Raw genomic sequence first — 27431 nt, forward strand, 5'->3', positions numbered from 1 at the left:
ACAGCAGAAGATAATTTTGAAGATCGCCAGAAAAGGTCTGTTTTTGTTTGGCATGGGAGGTGGCCAGGCACAAGTAGGTAAGCAGGCAGCGCATGGAGGCCAATGCATTCTGTGCAGACATGGGGCAGGATGCAGACTCTGTGTGGTAGAGAATCTATAGGAAGGACTCTATCACAATGTTGTCTACTCTGTCCTGGTTGCAAGCTAATAGATCAGCAGAGAAGATATAAAACATCCAAGAGAAATGCAAAAAATAAAGAGTGATCCCCAAAGTGCTAGAGTCAAACAGGACCTGGCCACACCCACCCAGCACCAGTAATGAATCAACACAATCCCAGCACAGCTGCTGCTGCCCCACTGGTGCCTGTGTAGGAAGCTTGGAAAACCTTCCTTGCCTTAAAAGCAGATCCCAACTTAAAAAAAAAAATGAGTAAAAAGGCAAAGCAACTCTATTGATAGTTTTTATGGTGAAAGAGAAGAACAGATTTCAAACTCTGAGAAGACTAAAAGCAAAGTGTGCTATAACTTGTTCCCACCATACAAATCTATCCTAGAAGAAATTTAAAAGGATCTCAAAAGAGAACTAGAAAAAAAAATGGGGAAAAAGAAGGAAAATTCAGCAAGAAGGTTTAGAAAAGGCATATAACTCTTTAAAAGATAGATTTGATAAAGTGGAAAAAAGCCAATTCCCTGCAAAACAGAATTTATGAAATGGAAAAAGTAAAAATAAATAAATAAATAAAAAATAACTCACAGGAAAACAGAATTTGTGAATTGGAAAAAAAATAACTCCTTAAAAATAGAATTTGTGAAATGGAAAAAAAATTCTCATTTAAAAACTCAATTGGATAAATACAAAAAGAAGTAAAAAAAAAAGTAATTGAAAAATAATTCAATAAAAATCAGAATTGAACAAATGGAAATGAAAGACTCGATGAGACAACAAGAATCAGTCAAGCAAAACCAAAGAAATTAAAAACTAGAAAAAAATGTAAAATGCCTACTTAGGAGAATAATTGAATTGGAAAATAGATCTAGGAGACATAATCTAAGGATTTTTGGAGTCCGTGAAAACCATGATGAAAAAAAAGAGTCTGGATGCTATTTTTCAGAAATTCTTCACGCCCTGATGTCATAGAATCACAATGTAAAATTGCTATTGGAATAATTCACCAAAAACCTCCTGAAAGAGATCCCAAAATTAAAACTCCAAGGACTATCATGGCTAAATTTCAGAACTATCATACCAAGGCAAAAATATTACAAGCAACCAGGAAAAAAAAAAAAAAAAAAAAAAAAAAAAACAAAAACTCAAATACTGAGGAGCCACAGTAAGGATCACCCAGGATCTAGCAACTTCCACATTAAAGGATCAAGGGCCTGGAATCTGATATTCCCTGAAAGTCAAAGGAACTTGGAATGCAGCCAAGAATAAACTGTCCTACTAAACTGATCATTTTCTTCCAGGGAATAGATGGACTTTCAATGAAATAGGTGAATTCCATATATTTCTGATGAAAAGATCAGAGCTACACAAAAATTTGACCTCTAAATATAGGACTGATAGTAGCATAAAAATGTAAAAAATAATTCTTGAGAACTTTATTTTTGTTATGGGTATATATAGAGAGTGTATGTATAGTTTGATTTTATTGTTATAATATAAAAAAAGGAACTAGAGGTAGAAAGGGGTTTGTATAAGAAAAAGAAAAGTAGAAGTAAAATGAGGGAAATTATATCTCAGGAAGAGGCAAAGGAAACTTACTACATTTGAGGGAAAGAAAAAGGCAGGGGGTGAACATTGTGTGAATGTTACTTTCATCAGATTTGGCTCAAAGAGAAAATATTAGACATATTGGGTTAAAATAAAAACTTCTTTCATCTTATTGAAAAGAGGGAGGGGAAAGGCTAAAAGGGAAGGAGTAGGCCAAATAGAAGGGAAAATAGAAATGGTAGGAGAAACATATTAGAAAAGGGGAGGACTGCTTGAGAAAAGCACTGCTCTTAAGTTAAATACTGGGGACTAAGGAAAAGGGAAAAAGAAAGGGAAAATATAATCTGGGGATAATAAGATGGCAGGAAATACAGAATTAGTAGTTTTAGCGCTAAATGTGACTGGGGTGAACTCTTTCATAAAGCAGAAGTGAATAGCAGATTGGATTAAAGACAGAATCCTACAATATGTTATTTACAAGAAACACATTTAAGGCAGAGTAATACATACAGAATAAAGGTAAAAATTTGGAGCAGAACCTTTTTATTCTTCAAGTGAAATAAAAAAGCAGTGGTAGACATCCTGATCTCAGATGAAGAAAAAGCAAAAATTGATCTAAGTAAAAATGATAGGGAATGAAATTATATCTTGCTAAAAGGTTCCATAGATAGTGAAGCAATATCAATACACCAAGTGGTATAGCATGGAAATTCCTAAAGAAGAAGTTAAGAGAACTTCTAGAAGAAATAAACAGCGAAACTATAATTGTGGGAGATCTCAACCAATCAAACCACAAAATAAATAAAAAAGAAGTTAAAGAGGTAAATAGAATACTAGAAAATTTAGGTATGATAGATCTTTGCAGAAAATTGAATGGAGACAGAAAGGAGTACACTTTCTTCTTGGCAGTTAGTGGAACCTATACAAAATTGATCATATATTAGGGCATAAAGACCTCAAAATCAAATGCAGAAAGGTAGAAATAGTAAATGCATTTTTTTTCAGATCACAATGCAATAAAAATTACATTCAATTAAAAAGCCAGGGGAAAATAGACCAAAAAGTAATTGGAAACTAAACAATCTCATCTAAAAAATGAATGAGTGAAAGAGCAAATCACAGACATAATCAATAATCTCATACAAGAGAATGACAATAATGAGACAACATACCAAAATATATGGGATGGAGCCAAAGCAGTAATAAAGTGAAAATTTTATTTCTGTATGGTTACTTCCATAAAACAGAGAAACAGAAGATCAATGAATTGGGCTTGCAAATAAAAAAGCTAGAAAAAGAACAAATTAAACCCACCCCAATCAAATACTAAACTTAAAATTCTAAAAATAAAAGGGTAGATCAATAAAATTGAAAGTTAAAAAAAAACTATTGAATTAATAAACTAAGACTTGGTTTTATGAAAAAAAAAAGCAAAATAGATAAACCTTTAGTAAATTTGATTAGAAAAAGGAATAAGGAAAATGAAATTGTTAGTCTTAAAAATGAGGAGGGAGAAATTTCTACCAATAAAGAGGAATTCAGAGCAATTATTAGGAGTTACTTTCCCCAATTTTATTCCAATAAATTTGATAACCTAAGTGAAATGGATGAATATTTACAAAAATATATATTGCCCAGATTAATGGAGGAAGAAACAAATTTTCTAAATAGTCCTATTTCAGAAAAAAAGAAATAGAAAAATTATATTAATGAACTCCCTAAGAAAAAATCCCCAGGACCACATGGGTTTACATGTGAATTCTACCAAACATTTGAAGAACGATTAGCTCCAAGTCTATATAAACTATTTGAAAAAATAGGGAATGAAGGAATCCTACCAAATTCTTTTTATGATACAGACATATACTGATATCTAAACGAGGGAGGATGAAAACAAAAAGAAAACTAAAAACCAATCTCCCTAATAAATATTGATGTAAAAATCTTTAAAATATTATCAAAGAAATTACAGAAAATCATCCCCAGGATAATACACCAGACCAACTAGAATTTATACCAGGAATGCAGGGCTGGTTCAATATTAGAAAACTATTAGCATAATGGACTATATCAATAACCAAATTAACAAAAAGCAAATGATTATTTCAATAGATGCAGAAAAAGCATTTGATAAAATCCACACCCATTCCTATTAAAAGCACTAGAGAGTATAAGAATAAATAAACTTTTCCTTAAAATAATAAGTAGCATTTACTTACAACCATTAGTAAGCATCATATGTAATGTGGATAAACTGAAACCATTCCCAATTAAGATCAAGGTGAAACAAAATTGCCCAGTATCACCATTTCCATTCAGTATTGTACTAGAAATGTTAGCTTTGGCAATAAGAGAAAAAAAAGAGGTTAAAGCAATTATACTAAGTAATGGGGAAACCAAATTATCACTCTTTACAGATGATAAGATGGTATACTTAGAGAACCCTAGAGAATTAACTAAAAATCTATTAGAAACAATCCACAGCTTTAGCAAAGTTGCAGTATACAAAATAAATCCACAAAATTTATAAGCATCTTTAGACATCAGTAACTAAATCCCATTTCAAGAGATACAGCATCTGTGATATAAAATATTTGGGAATCTATCTGGCAAGGGAAAATCAGGAGTTATATGAGCAAAATTACAAAGCATTTTCCACTAAAATAAACAGATCTAAACAATTGGAAACATATTAAGTGCTCTTGGATAGGCTGAGTGAATATAATAAAGATGACAATACTCCCTAAACTAATCTATTTATTTAGTGCTATAACAATCAGACTCACCAAAAATTATTTTAATGACCTAGAAAAAATAATAACAATATTCATCTGGAAGAACAAAAGGTCAAGAATTTCAAGAGAACTAATGAAAAAAAAAATCAAATGATGGTGGTCTATTTGTACCAAATCTAAAACTAAGGCAACAATCATCAAAACCATTTTGTACTGGCTAAGAAATAGACTAGTTGATCAATGAAATAGGTTAGGTTCACAGGACAAAACAGTCAATAACTATAGCAATCTAGTGTTAGACAAATTCAAAGACTGCAGCTTTTGGAAAAAGAATTCAATGTTTTACAAAAACTTCCAGGAAAAATTCGAAATTAGTATGGCAGAAACCAGGCATTGACCCACACTTACCACCATAAACCAAGATAAAATCAAAATGAATTCATGATCTAGGTATAAAGAATGAGACTATTAAAAAAACTAGATAAGCTAGTTTACCTCTCAGACCTGTGGCTAGAGAAGTTACAGAGACCACTCTCCTATAAGCTAACTGCTCTGCCTTAATTACAAAGAAGTAAACTGACAGAGAAATTAAAGCCTAAAACAGAGGGTACTCTAAAAAATGCCAAAACCTAACAAGATCTGGCTGTAGCTACTCAAACCCAGAAGTGACTCAGGCATACTGAAATGCAGCCCTGCAGCCACATCCCGCGGGTTCAGGGCTTTTGCGGGGGCAGTTACAAACCTGCACAGCAGAGGGCACAGCCTGGGCAGCCTCTAATCAGCACAGTGGGGGGTTCGGCCTGGGACAATAGAACTTCCCCAACAGGACTGTGCTTCCCAGAGCAGAGACACTTCCAGTGCAAATCCATTCACTGCTCATCAACTGCTAATACTCACAGTCCCAGGGTGGGATTTGGCTTGGGATAGTGAAACTCTCACTGCTCAGCATCTAGCCCCAGGGCAGTCATTATCTCACACACATTGGACAGGAGGTGAGAAAACTGGGACACTAATACATTTTTACTGGAATTGTGAATGGATCCAGCCATTCTGGAGAGTAATTTGGAACTATGCTCAAAAAGTTACCAAACTGTCCATACCTTTAAATCCAGCAGTGTTTCTACTGGGCTTATATCCTGACGAGATCTTAAAGAAAGGAAAAAAGACTTACATGTGTAAAAATGTCTGTTGAACCTGAAATGATCCTCATAATCTGGAGAATGGCTGAACAAGTCAAGGTATATGAATGTTATAGAATATTATATTTCTATAAGAAACAAACAGCAGGATAATTTTAGAGAGGCCAGGATGATGCTAATGATGAACTGATGCTAAGTGAAATGAGCAGAATCAGGAGATCTTTATATACAGCAATAATAAGATTATACAATCAATGATCAATTCTAATGCATTTAACTCTTTCCAACAATGAAATGATTGAGGCCAATTCCATAGATCTTGTGATAAAAAGAGCCATCTACACCCAGAGAGAGAACTGTGGGAACTGAGTGGGGCTTACAATATAGCAATTTCACTTTTTTTGTTGTTGTTTGTTTGCATTTTGTTTTCTTTCTATTTTTTTTCCTTTTTGATTTGATTTTTTGTGCAGCTAGATTATTGTATAAATATGAAAACATATATTGGATTTTAGGTAAAAACTAAATTATTGAATAAGTAAAACTTCCATTTTTCTAATTGGGGGGAAAAAAAACTCTTGTAGGTTACAAGTAGTCTACAAGATGAGGAGTTTTGCAATGATCTAAAAAATTTAATCTGTTTACTGGTGATCAACACTATATTTGGCTCTGTACAAATAGAATAAGGTTTCTCTATGTTAAATTTGGTTGGGTATCCATAAGGGTCATTACAAAACAAATATTTTCCCTCTTAGACTGTCTGAAATTCTTCCAATTTGAGTTATTCTTTTAATTTAAGGAATTGTGTCTTTAGACACAATGAACAAATGTTATCAAAATTTAACAAAGGCCTCTTATAAAGAATATTTATACAGAGTAATTTCAAATATTGTATAACAGAGCTCAAGGCTTTCAAAGAATAAGTCATAGAAGTGTGAATATGTGCCACATCCATATACTATTTTAGAATATAGAAACAAGTGCTATATGACACAGATTACATAAATGTATTTATTATCATATCACAGCTTTTATTAATGGGAACAGTTATTTCTGGTCAACTGAGTCTTATACTTGTGAGCATTCATATGCAAGTCTCCTATAAAATGATTGAAAAATGAAACTCCTTATGTAACTTGAATTTTCTCACCTCAGTACACATGTATTATATTCTTATGCAAAAAGCATTATATTAGCCCTTAAGAAAATAGACCCCAGGGGCAAAGGAGGTAATTGAGTTGGTCTATTACATTTAAATTAATTCACTCCAACTCAGATACCTTTATCAGCTGAGAACTCTTCATCTTAATCAAAGAACTAAAACCATTAAGCTAGTATGTAGTTTGTGACTAAGGATGTAAGATGGCACACTAACTTGGAACCCAAGATTAGTTAAGACAATAATCTTTTCTCTTCAAATGCTTATTCTGTATCATGAAACATAAGAGATGTCCATATGTGGGTATAATGCAAAAATTTGCAATGAAAAAAATTAAAGTGCATAAGATTGAACAAATCTTTTTAGCTGATATATTGAAGAGCCCTTCATTCAGATGACATGAGCTAGATTTGACCATGAAGAATAGCTATGGATTCAAATGGTGGAAATTAGAGCAAAGCAAAGTGGGACATTGAGACAAAATTAAATCATGAGTTAAAATCATGAAACCAGAGAGGCCAAAGAATATTAAAAAAAAAAAAAAGCAAGTAGCTCCGTTTAGCTAGAATGGAAAGGAAAAATTTATTTTTTTTAAATTGTCCAAAAATTTCTATTATTGTTAGCTTGCATTTTTGTTTTTCTTCCCAGGTTATTTTTACCTTCTTTTTAAATCTGATTTTTCTTTTGTAGCAAGACAATTGTATAAATATGTATACATATATTATATTTAACATACTTTAACAAATTTAACATGTATGGGACTACCTGCCATCTAAAGGAGGGGGTGGAGGGAAGGAGGGGAAAAGTTGGAACAGAAGTTTTTGCAAAGGTCAATGTTGAAAAATTAGCCATGCATATGTTTTGTCAATAAAGCTATAATAATGATAAAAAAATGGTCACCTCTAGGAAGAGGGGCATAAGGTCACTAAAATATCAAAAAAAAAAAAAAGAAACGTTTTAAATTAAAGAAATTATATTATTTCTTAAAAAAAAGAAAAAGAATGAGGGCCAGCTTGAAGTCAATTGAAGTTAACAGGCATTTATTAAATGCTTATTATGAATATGGAATTGCTAAATATTAGGAACATAAATATAAGGTCAAGGTGAAATCATTGATGGGTTTATTGTTACCTGGACATTTCTTCTACAACTTCCCTCCCCCAACCATTTTCTCTTTTTGGGTTCAAGTGGACTTTTTTTTTTTAATTAAAGAAATATTTATTTTATATTCTTGCAGGGATGATTGTCTTGGTGAGTAGACACAGTTTTAAAAATCTAAAGGCAGCATTTTATTTCCTATCCTGAAGCACAAGTCCTATCCCTGATTTCTCATTAACTGGATGTACAGAATTTACACATCATGAATCTCCACCTCTCATTACATAGTTATTGCCTGCCCCAAAGGAGTTTACATTCAAAAGTGAGAAGGTGATAGATTAGGGCTAAGGGCAAAGAACAAAGGATCCTTTTAAAAGGAAGAGGGGGTTTAGGAGGTGGAGCCAAAATGGTAAATTAGGGCCCAGGTTTTCCAACATTCCTCTCCAAGCAACTTTAATATAATGCATTGAATCAAATTTTGGAGCATCAGAGTCAACACAAAGTTGGGGCAAGATATTTTTTTCTGGCCTAGTAAAATTTAATAAGTAATCAGGGGAAACCTGTAACACCAAGATGGTGAAAGTCTACCTGTAGTCCACACATGGACTATAGCAGCAGCAATAGCAACATGATAAACTCTAAGCCTAGAGATAGTGAGAGAGTAGGAAAACTACACAGATAGAGATAACAGAGAACCCTTTGTTGGAACTGGGTAGAGTTAGCACTCATTGGTAACTCTAATGCTTATACACAGTGTCTAGGAACAGTTTCAGAGTGCAGAGGAGCACTAGTGGTTGGTAACAGGAAGCAGAGACCCTTGTATTAAGCAGAGAGGAATGCCAGCACATGCAACTGCAGGAGACCAGCTATACTTCCCTGTACTAGATCAGAATACTTGCAAGAAAAGTGGTAGTTATTCCTCAACTAGAATTACCCTACCTTAAAAACACTTTTTTAAAAACATGCAGACACCTACAATTAGCTCTGAAAACAGCCACACAAAATTTTTTTAAGTTTGGGAGAATGGCTCTCAATCCTGGGGGTAGCAGAATCTGACTTTAATGTGAAGTTCAAAGTACAGAAATAGAATGGAAAAATGAGAAATTTTGTAAATTTCTAGGCAGGGCTCTGTTCCAAGAAAACTGACTCTCTATTGAAATGGGGTATAGATTCCTTTCTCACACTCTGGTTTATTGTACTCCTATCTTGATGGTCTGGAGAAGAAAATGATTCAGAATTTGAGCTTTCATTTATATCTAGGATCCTCAAGAGAGATGAATACAAAGGTGTTAAATATACACTGAGAATAAGGTATGGGACAGGTATCTATTTCCTATATAGAAATGACTCACTTATTTGATTTACAAAACAGGTTAAAATAGATTTCAGTCTTTGAATAATGACATATTATGAACTCTAAGAATGCTAGATACTTAAACTTCATTAAGAGAAAAAACATTTTAGGACAGTTAATAAGAATGGCCACTTTTCAGTCTGCTTTCCATTTTTCAAATAACTTTACTTCATCCTGCTAGGACTTATATATATATATATATATATATATATATATATATATTTTGGCAGAGAAAATTGGGGTTAAGTGATTTGCCAGGGTCACACAGCTAAGAAGTGTTAAGTGTGGAGGCCAGATTTGAACTCAGATCCTCCTGACTTCAAGACTAGTACTCTATCCACTGCACCACCTAGCTGCCCCAGGACTCATATTTAATGAAATAACTTCCCTGGCAAGCAATAGATTCCAATACATGGACCTGATGGACCCCTGTAATGTTAAAATCATAAGATCACTTCTAAGTTTAAATATGTCATCTTGAGGCTGATGATTTGCCACATATTTAGAAAAGGATTCACAAAATAAAAAATACATCCAAGAATCTAAGTGCAAGATATGTAGCTGAATCCTTTGTATAGTTGCCAAAAGGTATATATACATACTTGGTTATGGATTTAACCAATGGAGGGCTCAACTCTACTGATATGGGATTAAAGCTCCCTTTTTTGGTACTCTTCAACTCATTAGATTCCTACCTTGGTAGTTTGATGAAATATTATGCTACTGCTATGATCCAAGTGTAGGCTTTGGATAGACTTTCATCAAATCATGCCCTGGTGTTATACACTTCTGCCTACTTCTTATGTTTTATTAAGCCTGAAAAATATCTTACTCCAACTTTTTGTTGAGTCCAACACCCCAAAATTTGATTCAAGGCATTATTTTAAAGTTATTTGGAGGGAAATATGGGAAGAATTGGAGTCTTAATCTGACATCTTAGCTTCTCCTACTAAGATTTTTTTTTAAAGTCCTCCTAAACCATCAGTTACCAAAGCTTAAGTGCCAATCAAAAGATTATTACATGATTTTAAAATGTCCATGGCCTTCATTACTGAGTCATATGTCTACCTTTAATTGAATTAGCACACATAAGCAAAAAGAACTCTGTAATTGTTTAATGGAATTGCTCTTGTTATCTCCCTCCAAAAAAAAAGCTTTGGTTCTGTTTTTCTGTTTTTGATTGTTTTGCTTTTTTAGACAGAATATAACCTTACTTGTTGGCAGAATAAAAGGAGTTAATAGATTGAAGATGAAAAGGAATAAGGAGTGATCGAAAAAGGTCAATCATGTATGCAAAGTCATACTTTCGAGAGCAAATGCCAAAGCAGGAAAGAACCTCAAAAGTTCATATGATACAAACACTATTTCAACCAATTCTGTATATATACATACATATATATATATATATATATATATATATATATATATATATATATAACATTTCATTGATCCTTTTTGACTGACTCCTACCACATTTCACTTTGAAACACATAAGAAAGTTTTTTTCTTATATTGAGTTGAAATCTGCCTCTCTGAAACTTCAACACACTATATTAAATTTTCTCTTTTTTGGTCCATAGCAAGTGTGTTTAATCTCTTTTCTCTATATGCAGCCTTCAAATAATTGAAGATAACTATCATCTTTCCCTACATACCTCTTAAGACTTCTTTTCTCCGTTCAATATATGTTTAAGAAACATTTACTAACTTTCAGGTCCTGTGCTTCCTGTTGGAGAAAGACAACAAGGGAGCAGTCCCTGATCACAGGGAACTTGTTTTCAAAGATTTCCTTGATAATATTCCATATTGACAGGAAAACCATTAAAGTTCCCAAGCTCATAATACTTTCTCACAGCTGCCAAACTGACACTCATTCACATCCCCATTTTGTTTCATTTCACTTTTCTTCTTGCTGTTCTGGTTATACTTCTTTACTCTGATTGCAATATTAATTTTCAATCCAATCTCCTTTCATAATCCAGAGATTAAGCTCTATTACCACTACCAAACACAATAGATTATCCTAATGATTCCTAAATAAACTTAGGACAAACTAGTAGCTATGAAGGGTTCTGTACCCTATCCTTCCCATATAAGGCTACATTTATGTATTGAGATTTTTTCAAATGTTAATAGTCACTTTTTTCCCCTGGAAAATTTTCATTTGTCAATATTATTAAAATGTGTCATCCAGAAGACATAGGCATAACACTAAAGACATAAGTTGTTCTAGGCAGAATCCCAAAGGGATATTATTTTACTGTTTTGGGCACTCTGACTCTCTATACAGTCTTTGAACTGCAATACTATTGATTTATTTTGAGACTACAATCCAAAAAAAGTCCAGATTTTTTTCACATTATTTCTGTTATATGTTTTTATTTTGTTGTATTTGGAAAAGGGATTTTGTTTATGACAACTGTAGGCCTTTACATTACTTATTATAAAATTTTATTTTCTAAGACTGCCTATAATTTGCCTATGTCAGGGTCTCTTTTTTTAGATCATAATTCTATCATTTAATATGTCAATAATATTTCAAGTTTCCTATCCTTTACAGATTTGATAATCTGACTAGAATAATTAGAAAAAGAATTTGAACAAGCTATTAACCAAATCCCTAAGAAAAAATCTCCAAGGGCAGGTATATTCTACCAAACATTTAAAGAAAAATTAAATCTAATACTATAAAAACTATTTTGAAAAATAGGAGAAAAGGGAGCCCTACAAAATTCCTTTTATGACACACATATGGTGCTGATACCTAAATCACGAAAGGTCAAAATAAAGAAAAATATAAACCAATTTCTCTAATAATTCATATTGATGCAAAAATCTTAAACAAACTATTAGTGAACAGATTACAGAAACTTGGCAGCAGGATAATACACTTTGTCCAATTAGGATTTATACCAGAAATGCGTAGCTCAATATCAGGAAAACTATTAGCATAATTGACTATATCAATAACCAAACTAACAGAAATCATGGTTATATCAATTGACACAGAAAAAGCATTTGACAAAATATAACACAAATTTCTGTTTAAAAACTTAAAGAGCATAGGAATAAAATAATAAGGAACATCTAAAAACATCAGCAAGGATTATATTTAATGGGATTAAACTAGAAGTATTCCTAATAAGATCAGTGGGGAAGCAAGATTATCCACTATCATCACTACAATTTGATATTTCACTAGAAATGTTAGCTTCAGCAATAAGAGAAGAAAAAGAAATTGAAGAAAAAATAAGGAGGAAACAAAATTATCGTTTACTGAAAATGATATGTGGTATACTTAGAGAATCCTACACAATCAGCTAAAATCTGCTAGAAACAATGAACAACTTTAGCAAAGTTGCAAGACATAAAATAAACTCATATAAGCCATTGGCATTTCTATATGTTACCAAAAAAGTCCAAGGGACACAAAGAAAAATTCCATTTAAAATAGCTATAGATAATATAGAATATTTGGGAATCTATCTGCTAAGACAAAGCCAAGAACAATATTAACACAATTACAAAACATTTTTCACAAAAATTAAGCTAGCTCTAAACTGTTGAAAGAATGTCAATTGCTCATGCTTAGGCTGAGGTAATATAATAAAAATGACAATTCTACTTAAATTAATCTATTCAGTGCCATGCCAATCAAACTGTCAAGAAATTACTTTATAGAGTTAGAAAAAAAAATTCATCTGGAAGAAGAAAAGGTCAAGAATTTCAAAGGAATTAATAAAAAATACAAAGGACTGTCTACTCTACCAGACCTAAAACCATTATTAATCAGTGATCATCAAAACCATTTAGTACTATAGTATCGTGGGTCAGTGGAATAGATTAGATTCACAAGACACAATAATCAATATCTATAGTTTCTAGTATTTAATAAACCCAATCTTCTGGGAATAAGAACTCACTATCTGACAAAAATTGCTGGGAAAATAATATGGCAGAAACTAGGCATTGACCAACACCTAATATCCTATTAAAAGATAAACTCAAAATGGGTTCATGATTTAGACATAAAGGGTGATGCTATAAGCAAAGCAGTAGAAGAAGGGATAATTGCCTACCTCTCAAATCTGTGAATAAGGAAGGAATTAATATTCTTTGGAGAAGAAAGGCCACAAAAAAACAAAACAAAAAAAAAAAAAAAAACTAGAGAGCAAAATAGACAATTTTGATTATATTAAATTAAAAAGCTTTGTGCAGAGAAGATCAATACAGCCAAGATGAGAAAGGAAGCCAAAAATAGAAAAAAAAAATAAGTCCAGTGTTTTTGATAAAGGCCTCATTTCTAAAATATATAGAGAATTGACTTAAATTTATAAGACTACAAGCCATTGTTCAGATGCATGCAAGATAAATGTTCAGAGCATATTAATAGACCATTTTCAGATGAACAAATTAAAGCCATTTCTAGTCAGGTGACAAAAATGCTCTAAATCACTGATGATTAAAGAAATGCAAATTAAGACAATTCTGAGATACCACTTCACACCTCTCATATTGGTAAGATAGGAGAAAAAATAAATAATGATAAATGTTGGAGGGGATGTGGGAAAACTGGGATACTAATACATTGTTGGTAGAGTAGGCCTATCCAAGCATTCTGGAGAGCCTTTTGGAATTATGCCCAAAGGGCTCTCAAACTATTCAAACTATGTATACTCCTTGATCCAGCAGTGTTTCTATTGTGTCTGTATCCCAAAGAGATCATGAAAAAGGAAAAGAACCCTCATGCAGAAAAATTTTTTGTAGCAGCCCTTTTTATTGTGATAAGGAACTTTACTTGAGTGGATGCCCATTCTTTGGGGAATAGCTGAATAAGTTATGATACATGAATGTAATGGAATATTACTGTTCTATACAAATGATGTGCAGGATGATTTCAGAAAATGCTGGAAAGACTTACATGAATTGATGCTGAGTGAAGTGAGTAGAATCAAGACATCCCAAGATTATGTGATGATCAACCACATTGGACTTGGCTCTTTTCAAAAATGAGATGATTCAAGGCAATTCCAATAGATTTGTGATAGAAAGAGCGATCTGCATTCAGAGAGGATGATGCATGTGGATCACAACATAGTAATTTCACCTTTGTTGTTGTTCTTTGTTTGATTGTTTTTCTTTCTCACTTTCCCCCTTTTAATCTGATTTATCCTACCCAGCATGATATATGTGGAAATATGTTTAGAAGATTTACACATATATAACTTATATTGGATTACTTGCTGTCTGGGAAACAGAGTTGGGAGGGAGGGAGGAAGAAAAATTGAGAACACAAGGTTTTATAAGAGTGGGTATTGATAACTACCTTTGAATTTATTTTGAAAAATAAAAAGCTATTTTTTTTTTTAAAGAAAGAGGTAGCCTCAGCATTAAGAAGGCCTTGGTTACAGTCCTTTCTCTGACAAATACTGGTTGTGACATATGGAATAAATCATTTGTCCTTTTAATTCCAAGGCAACAGGTATATATGGTGTACAATATTTGAAATCATGCATTAAAAATTCTTCGGTGCAATGAAGTCATAGAAAATCTGAACAAACAATAAGATTTGGATGCACTTGTACAGATGAAAGAATAGAAGCAAATTAATTTTTAGGTAAGTTAATTTGTTCTCCTTTAATTCAACAGAGCTATTTTTATGTGAGAGGATTTAAGTACATCATACCCATATAGTACCAGGCCAATTTTCTTATGTAGGCTATGTCAGGGAAAGAGCAATTCCAATTAATACTACTGTGTGTATATCATGTGTATGAGGGAGTTGGAAGACAGATTGCTCCAATAATTATATGTCTTATAAAAGCTGAAAAACTGTTTCCCTCAAATAATAAATGTATTTTGAATTGTGCTCATGTTGCTTGGGATCTTTATAAATTCATCACATCCTTTCATTCAAGCATTGGTTTTCTTCCTAGAGCTCTAGGGCCATTATACTTCTTGATAATTTACCATCATTTTATATTACAAGAAAAAGAAAATAAATAAAGCTTAAAGGAGTTATTTATTTTGTCACAGAGCAAGACTTACAATGTGGAATGTAGGTGACATAGTAGATAGAGTGCTAGGTCTAGGAGTAGGAATACCTGAGTTCAAATCAGATACTTACTAGTTGTATAAACTTTGGCAAGTCACTTAACCCTGGTTGCATTAGTTTCCTTATGCACAAAATGAGCTGGAGAAGAAAATCCTTTTCCAGGATTTCTGCCAAGAAAACCGCAAATGAAGTTAGATATGACTGAAACAACTGAACAAAAGAATTCAATGGCAATTTGAAATATTGTTTGGATATTTATCTAGTTTTAAGGTCATATTATACATGCATAGATGGTGGATAAAAAGAAATTTCTAGTAGTGTTTTTTGTTGCTTTTGACTTTGTGCTTTAGGTTCTAATATGTTTTATCTAATATTCAAGGAGAAGAGTCATTCATAAAGATAAATAACCTTATCAAAAAAGGGGGAAAGAAAAGTGTTGAGTGAGGCAGTAATTTCACAAAATATATGGGAGAAAATGCTGAATATTCAGTTATAAGGAAATGAATAAAAAGTGAACATAAGTACAAAATTGTTAGAACCTTCAATAGTAAATAACTATTAGCAAAAACAAAACAAAACAAAAAAATCATTGGGAATAAACATTTCAGTTGGCTAAAATAAATGTTATTTAATGACTGTCATTTCCTAATTGCTTAATCTTAGAAAAAATACTTCCACATACATTTCTTTATCTATAATATGGAAATGATAAGTGCAATGTGTTCCCAGCAACATTGTAATGCTTAAGTAGGATAATACTTATAATTATTACAATGTTGTTTTTTAACAACCAGTTCTCTAGAAAATAAAGAAAGCATGATATACTTTCAAATTTAATCTATGATTTTCCAATCATTTTTGTAAATCTAGAAATCAACAAAATTATAAATCCAGCCCTGATTCACAGCATTTGCCAATTTCTGACTTCTAAATTCTCACATTGAAAATTTAACTGTCAGCTCTCCTGTGCCAATTAGTGTTGACTCCAGCACAACTCTACTTCCCAAAATAATAATAAATAATAATTAATAATAATAAAATTTTCTAGTTTATAAAGTATTATCTGGATATTTTTCCAGTTTAACTAGTACTCCCTAGATGTCAGGGCTGGATATGGAAGATATTACTATGCTCAACACTAAAAAGGAAAATGAAGCTACTAATTAAATAAATGATGGAGGCCACAGAATGTAAAATACTAACTACACAAAAACCAAGATGATCCCAGAATTCCTAGACTCTGAGATACCTAGAAATAAAGACGCTATCAGAGCATTTGTCAAATAAAAAATTGATGGACATTATTTATGATCAACTCACCCAGGTGAGGCAAATTATGTGTGTAGCCTATTTTTTGTTTAAGTAACTCTAGTCAGCAGAACTTCAGATTCTGTACTAGTTTACAGCAATATCCAAGGTCAAGCAACTTCAGTGTGACCGACTATAAGTAACCATTAAAGTCTAGTTTTTTTAGGACAGAATTGAGTTCTGCCTCATTAGGAATGAATGCAACAACTGTGCTATTCAAGCACAGACAGAAGAAAATTGAGAGGAAAAAGGGAGCTTGGGGACATCAAATCACAAGAATAGAAGGTGTGGACCATTAGATCTCAACAGATGTTAGACCTGTTATTAATGAACTGCAAAGCAGCATAGCGAAATGAATAAGGGCTGATATTGGAGTAGGGAAAATCTGAGGTAAAATCTTTACTCTGTAAAATACTGATTCTGTATGATCCTGAGCAATCACTAATCTTTTAATGTCCTAAGAAAATCCTTAAAACTTCAGATTGTAGAGCATTATTGATCTGATTTGTTAGCACCAGGAGTTCCTTGTACTATGAGTTTCCAAAGGGGTATACTTACACAAGGGTATAAAAGATGATCTTGGGGATGAGGAAAAAAATGTTAGGACTTCTTTTTATATTTTATGGAAAAAAGAGAACAAGAAAGACTTGAGCCTTACTAATTCTCAATATACAAATGGACATTAATACTTTTATTTGATCCATTTGTCAGATGGTCAGCTGTCATACAAAATATGATAGGAAGAATATGAATGAAGCGTTCAACCATAGAGATAAACAGAGTGGGCATTTTACTTTTTATGTGGTTTTAATGCCATATTGAAGTTATTGTGAGCCTGATGACATATATCTAATTTACACGTAATTAGCCATGAAAATAAAAGATGCTTGTTCCATAGAGGGAAATCTATGGCAAATCAGAGACATTATCTTGCTAACAAAGGTCTGTATAGTCAAAATTATGGGTTTTCCAATACTAATGTATGACTGTGAGACTTGAGGTATAAGGAAAAATGAGAAATGGAGCAATAATTTTTGAATGCTGCTGAAGAAGACTTTTGAAAATCCATTGGGGAATTTACTGATCAAATCAGTAAATACTTAAAGTAAATACTTTAATTCAGACTATTTATTGGAAAGACAAATACTGAAGTTGATACCTAAAAATTTCATCCACATAGTGGGAACACAGAACTCATTGGAAAAGATTCTGATGTTATTAAAGACTGAAATCAAAAGAAGAAAGGGATGGCAGAGGATTAAATAGATACATAGTGTTAACAGACTTTGAGAAATAGTAGAGATAGAAGAGCCTCATGTGCTTTGGTCCGTGAGGTCATGAAGAGTCAAATATGACTGAACAAATGAACAAATAGTCTCACAATTAACAATTAACCTAACACAATTAACTAGTGGCTTAAAAAGATTCATATCAAATCAAACAAGCAAACTGCACCTTGCAAATTGAAGACAATATTTATGATGTGATTATAAGTGAATGAAAGCTATAAAAAAGGCTCAGTTTATTTTTCCAGTTTAACTATGAGCTCTCTGTAAGCTACATTATGAGGTATAAGGAATGAAGATCTAACCAGATATGATGAAAGTAGCCTAAAATTAAAAATTTTCAAGGTTATTTAAGTATGGATTTATATGCATTCTCATTAATAATGTACCTTTCCCTCTATCTATATTTTCCCTTGTGATATTAGCTAATGATATTATGATGCCATCATATTTTGAAACTAAGCTTTTATGAATAAAATATTACCTTTAACATTCTCCCATATAAGCATACTTAAAACATATGGAAATTATTTTATAACCTGCATGAAAAATCTTCCAATTGAAGACTTCATTAATTAGTAGTCCCTTTGTTAAAAATACTATAACACTTTATAGATATCAATAAAGATGGAAATTTACTAGTCAGATTTCAGGAAAAAAAAAAAAAAACTTTTACATAATTGAGGATGGGATGGAACTTGAGTAACTTGATTAATAAATGCATCCAGTAGTATATTTTTCCCATTTGCATCTAACTCTTTTTCCATTAGTATCTAAATATATTTTGCAGCTGTAACAGTCATTAAAACCAAGAATCAAAATAACTTAAACTTGAAATCAGACTTTGGTATGACAGGATATTTTCTCCGGCTGTTTCCTAGGGCTGGAATGTTCTCTCTTTTCATCTCTATTTCCTAGCTTCTTAGACTTCCACCAAGTAACAATCGAAAACCCATTTTCTGTAGGAAGTCTTGCCCAGCATCTTTCAATCTTTCTATCAGTTATTTTCTATTTGTCATATACACAAATCAACTATGTATATTTGTTTGCTTGATGATTCCTTTGTTAGGTTGTGAGTTGCTTTAGAATACCCTCTTTTGTATACCCAGTGTTTAGTACAGTGCCTGACATTATAGGTATTAAATGAGGGTTTATTGGTTAGCATTGGATTAGGTACAAATAGCAATACTCACATTCCAAGAGGAGGTATCTTTCTCTTGCTGCAAAATGATGGCTGTCATGTTAGGTTGATTGGAAAGATTATCTCAAAAGTTTGAAACAAAAACATGTGTACATTTCTACTATTAAAATAGCATTACCATCTCTACTAAAATATATTAAATTATTATTTTTTCAGATGAATATAACGATTTTGTGTTATTGATGAAAATATTTTTAAAAATGTTATTCAGTTTGTTATTTTATTTGTTACTCTACATGGGTTCAGCTCCATAGTTACCCCTTCCAGTATAAACTCATTGCTTCCAAATTCATCACATTTCTTGCTGAAATCTTGATTGATACTATCTCCCTCAGCTTCCCCAACCTTCTAGAAGGCTGAGTGTTGAGTACCAAATTCTTCTCAATGCTTTTCTGTATAAAAAGCAGAAACTAGACCCAGCTCATTCTTCTTCCCCTGCCTAGTTTCAACTTCATGCACAAGATGCCTGCACATTAAGTGCCACACAATGAGGTTTCCACCCTTCCCTGCCTTTTATGTCTTATCTCTACCTATAGATCACAAACTCTTTGAGGGCATGGACTGTCTTTCATTTCATTAGCTATAGCCACAATGCTTAGACAAAGTGCTTGCTTGGCACATAGTAAGTACTTAATAATTATTGATTTAATTGATTTATTGGACTGTATCATCCATTTTAATTTGTATTTTGTGTGTGCTCTATAATGAATACAATAAATTAGAATAGTGCTACATGTACATGATTTATAAATAATATCAATTTTTAGTGACTGGTGTGTGTGCCCTCCATTGATGAAGTCACAAGTTCTGAATATAATTTTGGCAAACACTTTAAGATTTGTAAAATACTTTACAAATATGACATTATTTGATTCTCATCACAAACCTATATGGCAACTATTATTGTTCTCAACTTTATGGACTGGAAAATAGAGTACAGATGACAATAATTGACGTGGCCAAGGTCATATAGCTGATAAAAGTATATAAGGTAGTATTTGAACTCAGATTTTCCTTGATTGCAAGTCAACAATTCTATGTACAGGACAGTATCAAACTGATGATAATCAATAAATATTTATTCACTATCTACAATATTTCAGATACTATGCTAAACAGTGGGAATAGGAAAAAAACAGAAAAGATACCCCTTTCCCTCATGGAGCTTTAATTCTAAGAGGAGAGAACATACAAACTTATATATACAAAGCAGGCTATCTCTAGGAAAAGATAGAGAAGGCACTAGAATTAAGAGGGGTTGGCAAAGACTCCTTTGAAAGCATAATTTTAATTGAGACTTATCAGAAGGCAGAGAGTTCATTTATCAGAGTTGGGGATTGGGAGATTTCCAGAACCAGGGACAACAGAAGAAGAATGAAGAGCAGGAACAAAATGAGGAGGGCGAGGAGAAGAAGAAGAAGGTGGATTCTAAAAAACAAAAAACAAAAAACAAAAAAAAAAGAGTGGGCCAAATAACAAATAAGAAACAATATAGAATTCCATTCAAGAAAATTATAACAATGAGAAAACATACCAAAAGTATGGGATACAGCCAAAGCAATTCTTAGGGAAAATTTTGTAACTCTATATAGCTACATAAACAAAATAGGGAAAGAGGAGCTCAAAATAACAAATTAAAAAGCTCCAATTAAATACCAAATTAGAAATTTTGAAAATCTAAGGAGAGAGTAATAAAATAAAAGCAAAGAAATCTATTGAATGAATAAACAAAATTAAGAGATAGCTTTATGAAAAAACTAACAAAATATATTAAATTTTTGTTAACTTGACCAGAAAAAGCAAAGTAAGAAATCCAAATCCCCAACATCAAAAATGAAAGGGGTGAACTTACCACCAGTGAAAGAGAAATTAAAACACTAATTAGGAACTATTTTGCTCAACTCTATGGCAGCAAGTCTGACAATTTAACCAAAATGGATGAATATTTATAAAAATATAAATTGCCCAGGTTACAGAAGAGGAAATATAATATTTCAATAGTCCCATTTTAGAAAAAAAAATTGATAAAGCCATTAATGAATTCTCTAAGTAAAAATCTCTAGGGCAGAATGGATTTACAGGTGAATTATACTAAACATTTTTTGAACAATTAATACCAGTACTATGTAAACTATTTGGAAAAATACATAAAGGAGGAGTATACCCAAATTTATTCTATGATACAAATATGGCACCGTTGCCTAAATCAGGAAAGGTCAAAAAAGTGAAAGAAAATCAGAGACCAATCTCACTAATGAATATTGATACCAAAATTTTAAATAAAATTTTAGCAAAGAGATTGCAGAAACTATCAACAGGATATTATACTATGACCAGGTTGGATTTATACCAGGAATGCAGGGCTAATTCAATATGAGTAAATCTATTTCCCTAATTAACTATATCAATAACAAAACTAACAGAAATTATATGATAATCTCAATAGATGCCAAAAGAGCTTTTGACAAAATACATCATCCATTCCTAAAAAAAACCAAACAAACAAACAAACAAAAAAAAAAAAAACACCAGAGAGCAAAAGGATAAAGAGGAGCTTTCCTTAAAATAATAAATAATAGCTATCTAAAACCTTTAGCAAGCATTATTTGTAATGGAGAAAGACTGTATGAATTGTCAAGTAGATCAGGGGGAAAAAAGGATGCTCATTATCATGACTATTATTCAACTTTGTCCTGGAAATGTTGGTTTTACCAATAGAAAAGAAAGATAAATTAAAGGAATTAGGATAGGCAATGAGGAAATAAAACTCTTTGCAGAAGATATGGTGATATACATAGAGAATCCTAGAAAATCCAAAAATCTACTGGAAAAAATTTACAGCTTTAGCAGACTTGCAGAATATAAAATAAATTCACACAAATCATCATCATTTCTATATATTACTGACAATGCCCATTAGCAAGAGATAGAAAGATAAATCCAATTTAAAATTACTAAAGACAACATAAAATACTTGGGGGTTTAATTGCCAAGACAAACCCAAGAACTATATGAACACAATTACAAAACACTTCTCACAGAAATAAAATCAGATCCAAACAACTGGAAAAATATCAATTGCTCATGGCTAGGCCAACCTAATATAAAAATGACAATTCTGCCCAGATTGAGCTACTTTTTAGTGCCATGAAGATCAAACTATCAAAACATTATTTTATAGAAGTAGAAAAATTAATAATAAAATTCATGTGTAAGAACAAAAGGTCAAGAGTATCAAGGAAATTAATGGAAAAATGCAAAGGATGGTGATTTAGCAGTACTAAACCTAAAACAGTATTATAAAGCAGCAGTAATCAAAACCATTTGGTAAGAAATTGAATGGTTCATCAGTGGAATAGATTAGATACATACAACCCAATAATCAAGGCCTATAGCAATCTCATATTTGATAAATCTCCAAACTCCAGCTTCTGGAATAGGAACTCACTATATGACAAATTTGCTGAGAAAACTGGAAAATAATATATCATAAACATACCATAGACCTACATCTCACACCCCATACCAAAATAAGTTCAAAATGGATACATGCTTTAGGCACGAGGGTTGATACCATAAACAAATTAGGAGAACGAGGGATGATTTACTAATAAGATCTTTGGAGAAGGGAGGAATTTATGACCAAAGAATACCTAGAGAACTTATGAAAGGCCAAATGGACAACTTAGATTACATTAAATGGAAAAGTTTTTGCACAAACAAAATCAACAGAAACAAGATTAAAAGGGAAGTACAAAGTTGGGAATAAATCTTAACAGACAGCATTTGTGATAAAGGTCTCATTTCTAAACTATATAAAGAACTATATCAAATTTAGAAGAATACAAATTATTCCCCAATTGATAAATCTTCAAAGGACGTGAACAAACAATGAGGAAATTAAAGGCATTTCTTGTTATATGAAAAAATGTTCTAAATCACTATTGATTAGAAAAATGTAAATTAATACAATGCTGAAGTTCCATCTTATACCTCACAGATTGCCTAAAATGACAGGAAAAATAATGAGAAATATTGAAGGGGATATGAGAAAAATGGAACACATGCATTATTGTTGGCATTGTGAAATGATTCAATCATTCTGGAGAGCAATCTATAACTATGCCTAAAGGGTAGTAAAAGTGTATGTACCTTTTGACCCAGCAGTGCCATTATTGGGTCTGTAACCCAAGGAGATCATAAAGGAGGGAAAAGGACCCACATGTGCAAAAATGTTTGTTGCAGCCCTTTTAGTGTTAGCAAAGAATTGTAAAAGGAGCAGTTGCCTATCAATTGGGGAATGGCTGAACAAGTTGTGGTGCATGAAGGTAATGGAATATTATTGTTTTATAAAATTGGTGAACAAGCTGATTTTACAATGGTCTGGAAAGTTTTACATGAACTGATGCTAAGTGAAAAAATCAGAACCAGCAATACATTGTATACAATAACAGCAGAAATCTGTGATGATGAACTATGAAAGATTTTGTTCTTCTCTGTAGTTCCAATCCAAAGCAATCTCAAGAGACTTTGGACAGAAAATACCATCTGCATCCAGAAAAAAAAATAATTGAGGAGACTGAATGTAAATCAAAACATACTATGTTCACTTCCTTTTCTTTTTATGTCTCCCAAGGTTTTTTCTTTTTTGCTCTGATTTTCCTTCCCAACATGTTTCATAAAGTAATGTATATTAAAAATAAATAAACATACCACTATAAAAAGGAGAAGGAAGAGATGGAGGAGGGAGAGAAGGAGAAGAAAAAGAAAAAAATGAGGAGGAAAAGGAGAAGAAGAAGATGATGATGAAGATGATGTTAATAACTATGATTACTCATGCCACCTTTTGTATGTTACAGAAGTTTTAGTCACTGGAATTCTAGCACTTTAAATTAATAAGTGAATTTACCTGTAATATATATGTTAACTCTAGAATTTTAACATTTATCTTGGTTAGCTTTAGGTTATATTCTCTCTAATCTCTGACTTTTTACATGAATTTATTAAGGATATCAGTAGTAACTATTTAAGTCCTGTGACTAAACAAGATGTAGCTATTACTTTTAGTTTGCAGATGCAATTTTATTGAAAAATCAGATAGGTCATAAAGGAAAAAAAAATCAACAGTGTGACTTCAGGTTAACACCACCCCACAAGCCCTTAAAAGAGTTTTGAAACACACCCTGTTGAAGATGCTTAATCAGTATTAAGTTTCTAGGATTATGTGTATTCTATACAGTATAGGTGATCTGGTTAGTTTTAGGCATAGACACATTTGGAAACTAAAAGTAGAAAGGACATACCATCGGGCATAGGATTCTATATTTACAACTTGAAGGAACTTTATAGGCCATCTATTCCAATTTTGTCATTTTTGTTATTTAGCCATTTCAGTCATGAATGATTCTTTGTGACCCAATTTGGGCTTTTCCTGGCAAAGATAATGCAGTAGTTTACCATTTTCTTCTTATTTTTTTTTCAGGCAAGTGGCTTGCTTATGATTATACAACTTAGTGTCTCAGGCTAAATTTGAACTCAAGTCTTACCAACTCCAGATCAGTATTCTATCCTTTAAGCCATCATCTACTAGTGTTATTTTAAAGATGAGAAAATTCATCTGGCTGCAGAGAATTAATCTGATTTGCTCAGGAATACACAATACTTGGCAAGCCAAGATAGGGAAACTAAGTCATCCAACTCTATTGTACCAACACTGACTTATTTCACATGTTTTTAAAGTCAGTTCTTTATAATAATAAATAAAAACAAAAACAATTTTAGGATATATTTATTATATGCTTATTAAGATAAGGTATTCATAGATAAAATAGAAAGTCCCATTAAGGGAAAACAAGACTAAAGTTTGGAAGAAAATTTTGGTTGAAATGAAAATTATGATATATCACTTCTAATAAATGACTATGATAATTCTATATCGACATTAATATATTCACCCCACCTTTTGTTTTTCCTGACTGCTTTACAGTCAGTGTATGTAAATTCCAACCTGATATCATTTTTCTACTTATACCATTTATTTTGTATTCATCTGTTCTTATTCTTTCTCAGTTCAGTAAACAACCTTTCTTATTGAGCTGACTTATGAAAACTGATGTTTTCCTAAAATTGCCCTGACCTTTCTGTTTTGAATTTGCCCTTTAGAGAGTCACCAGGTGAATAATTCAGTGACTTAGAAACATGAGTCTCTTTAAACAAGCCCTATTATTTTACACCTCAAATACACATTAAACAAAATTGACCCACATGAAGAGAAAGGGAAAGATATCCTCTTTGAAAATCCCCTTTTACCAAATGTAATTAGAGTTGATATTCCTTTGGAAGGTAGATGAATCAATTGCAAGAACATGGTGAGAGAAACAATTGACTTAACACAAAGCTAATTAACTACTCATCTCACAATACTATTCTTACAAAATGGTCAAGTGCAATTGATTCATTCCACTCTAAAAATTCATCTAAAAGTAACCTACTTCTTCTTTCCCATGACTCCTATTTGAAACTTCAATTGATGAAGACATTCGCAGAGGGAGGATAAAACTGTCACATATTATCTAGGTATTGCTTTTGAGTGAATTCACATATAATAACTATTAACTCTTTTTTAAAGATTGGAGTAAGGGAAAGGAGAAAAATAGGAGAAAAAGTTAATTTTACTGGCCTCCCTAATTCAATCTCCTCTTTTAGCCAATTTCTTTAAGATTCATATGTTGCAGAAAAGGTTCTGACCTACATTCTTAGATTTTCTCAGTCAATGTCTGTTTGTTAACCCAGCTCTGTGATTGTGGCAGTGTAGGCATCCTGAATTCCTTTCTCCCTCTTTGCCCCCTGTTCCCTCTTTGCCCCCTGTTCCCTCTTTGCCCCCTCCTTTTCTTTGTCCTGTTCCTCCTACTTCTCCAGGCTTTTCAACCCTCCACTCCCACAGGAATCACACAGGTTAGATTCTTTCTGCTTCTGGACTCGTACTGCATTCCAACCTTGAGGAAATAAGGTACCAAATTGGGATGCTATCTCAGTCACCAAGGAGGAAATGGTGGCAAGATGGACAATTCCAAGAAGATGTTCTTATCATTGGTATCATTGACCAGGATGGTTTGTATTTGGATGAATTCTTCTTGGGAGGTGGTGATAAGATCTATGGAATTATACCTCAATTATATTCCTTCAATGCCAGTGGATTGGCTATCTCTTTAAGAACCCCCAGATTCATATTGAAGGAAATATAAAATTATATTATGCAGCTCTCACTGAAAATACTTGAAGATAATGATGTGAAACTTGAAGAAATCTACTAGTAAGAAGCCCACTCTACAGCTTCTTGATTCAAGGAAGACTTGTGGGCTGTGAAGTTCTACCAAGTCTTAACAAGTAAACTTTATGGAAAAGTACAAGAAATACAGTAAAAGAAAACTAACCCTTTTAATCTTCTCTCACCATTTGGAGCAGCAAAACTATGCTTACTGAATTTTGGTGAATTTCTTCAAGGCCTCCAACCTGTTTGTTGTGAATGGTATTTTTTTCAAACATGAGAATCCCTGGGATTAATTTTGTAACTGTAAAAATTAGCCAATCTGTAGTTGAGATTCACCATGGACAATTGGAGAGTTTCGGTTTGGGGAATCTGGATCCCAAGCAAAATTGGGGCCATACCAAGGACACTGTTGAGAGTATGCAGCTAATCCTTAGGCTGATGAGCCAAAACTTTGCTGTTGCAACTGATGAAGTCCACAATGTTCCTGAATTTTTAGTTAAAACATTTTTTTTTACATTGGGAAAATTATTGTGTAGGAAGGAAAGTATAAGAGTGAGGTGGATTGATGTAAGATGACTGGCAAGATCCATGTGACTGTAGATCTAGTGCAAGTATTACAAGTATTATTACAAGTAATTATAACTATTACAGGCCAATTGAAGTGGACTTTCTGCAAGGAGATTGTACTAAAGCAAAACAAAAACTAAACTGGAAATCTACTGTCACTTTTGATGAACTGCTGAAAAACATGGTTGAAGCTGATGTGGATCTGTTGAAGCACAAATTCAATGCCTAAGATTATGACTTCTGATTCCCATTTGGGCAACTGGTTTCCTGAAGAGACATGATCACCTTAATCAACCCTAAAGTTAAGATGAAGAGTTCATTTTTATTTCTTGGTGTGGTAGAGAGGAGGAAGATTTAGTCACCTCCAACATTAATTCCCCCCCCAATTCTTTGAACCTATTGATTGTCTCTTATTGTCTGGGAAAAGTATAATCTTTCACTCTCAGAAAGACTGTAAAATGAAAACTATGACCATACCAATGCCTCGTTCCACATTGTCTCATTATAGATGCTTCATCCAAAAGATTTTATGTAATAGATAGGATGGT

The 27431-nt window shown here is 32.5% G+C and overlaps 1 pseudogene; it reads left to right on the forward strand.

Annotated features, from left to right (window-relative positions):
* Positions 1–92: 92 nt before the first annotated feature.
* Positions 93–27112, forward strand: LOC100919581 (annotated as a pseudogene).
* Positions 27113–27431: the final 319 nt, after the last annotated feature.

The sequence above is a fragment of the Sarcophilus harrisii genome, chromosome 1, assembly GCF_902635505.1.
Source record: "Sarcophilus harrisii chromosome 1, mSarHar1.11, whole genome shotgun sequence".
Lineage (NCBI taxonomy): Eukaryota > Metazoa > Chordata > Mammalia > Dasyuromorphia > Dasyuridae > Sarcophilus > Sarcophilus harrisii.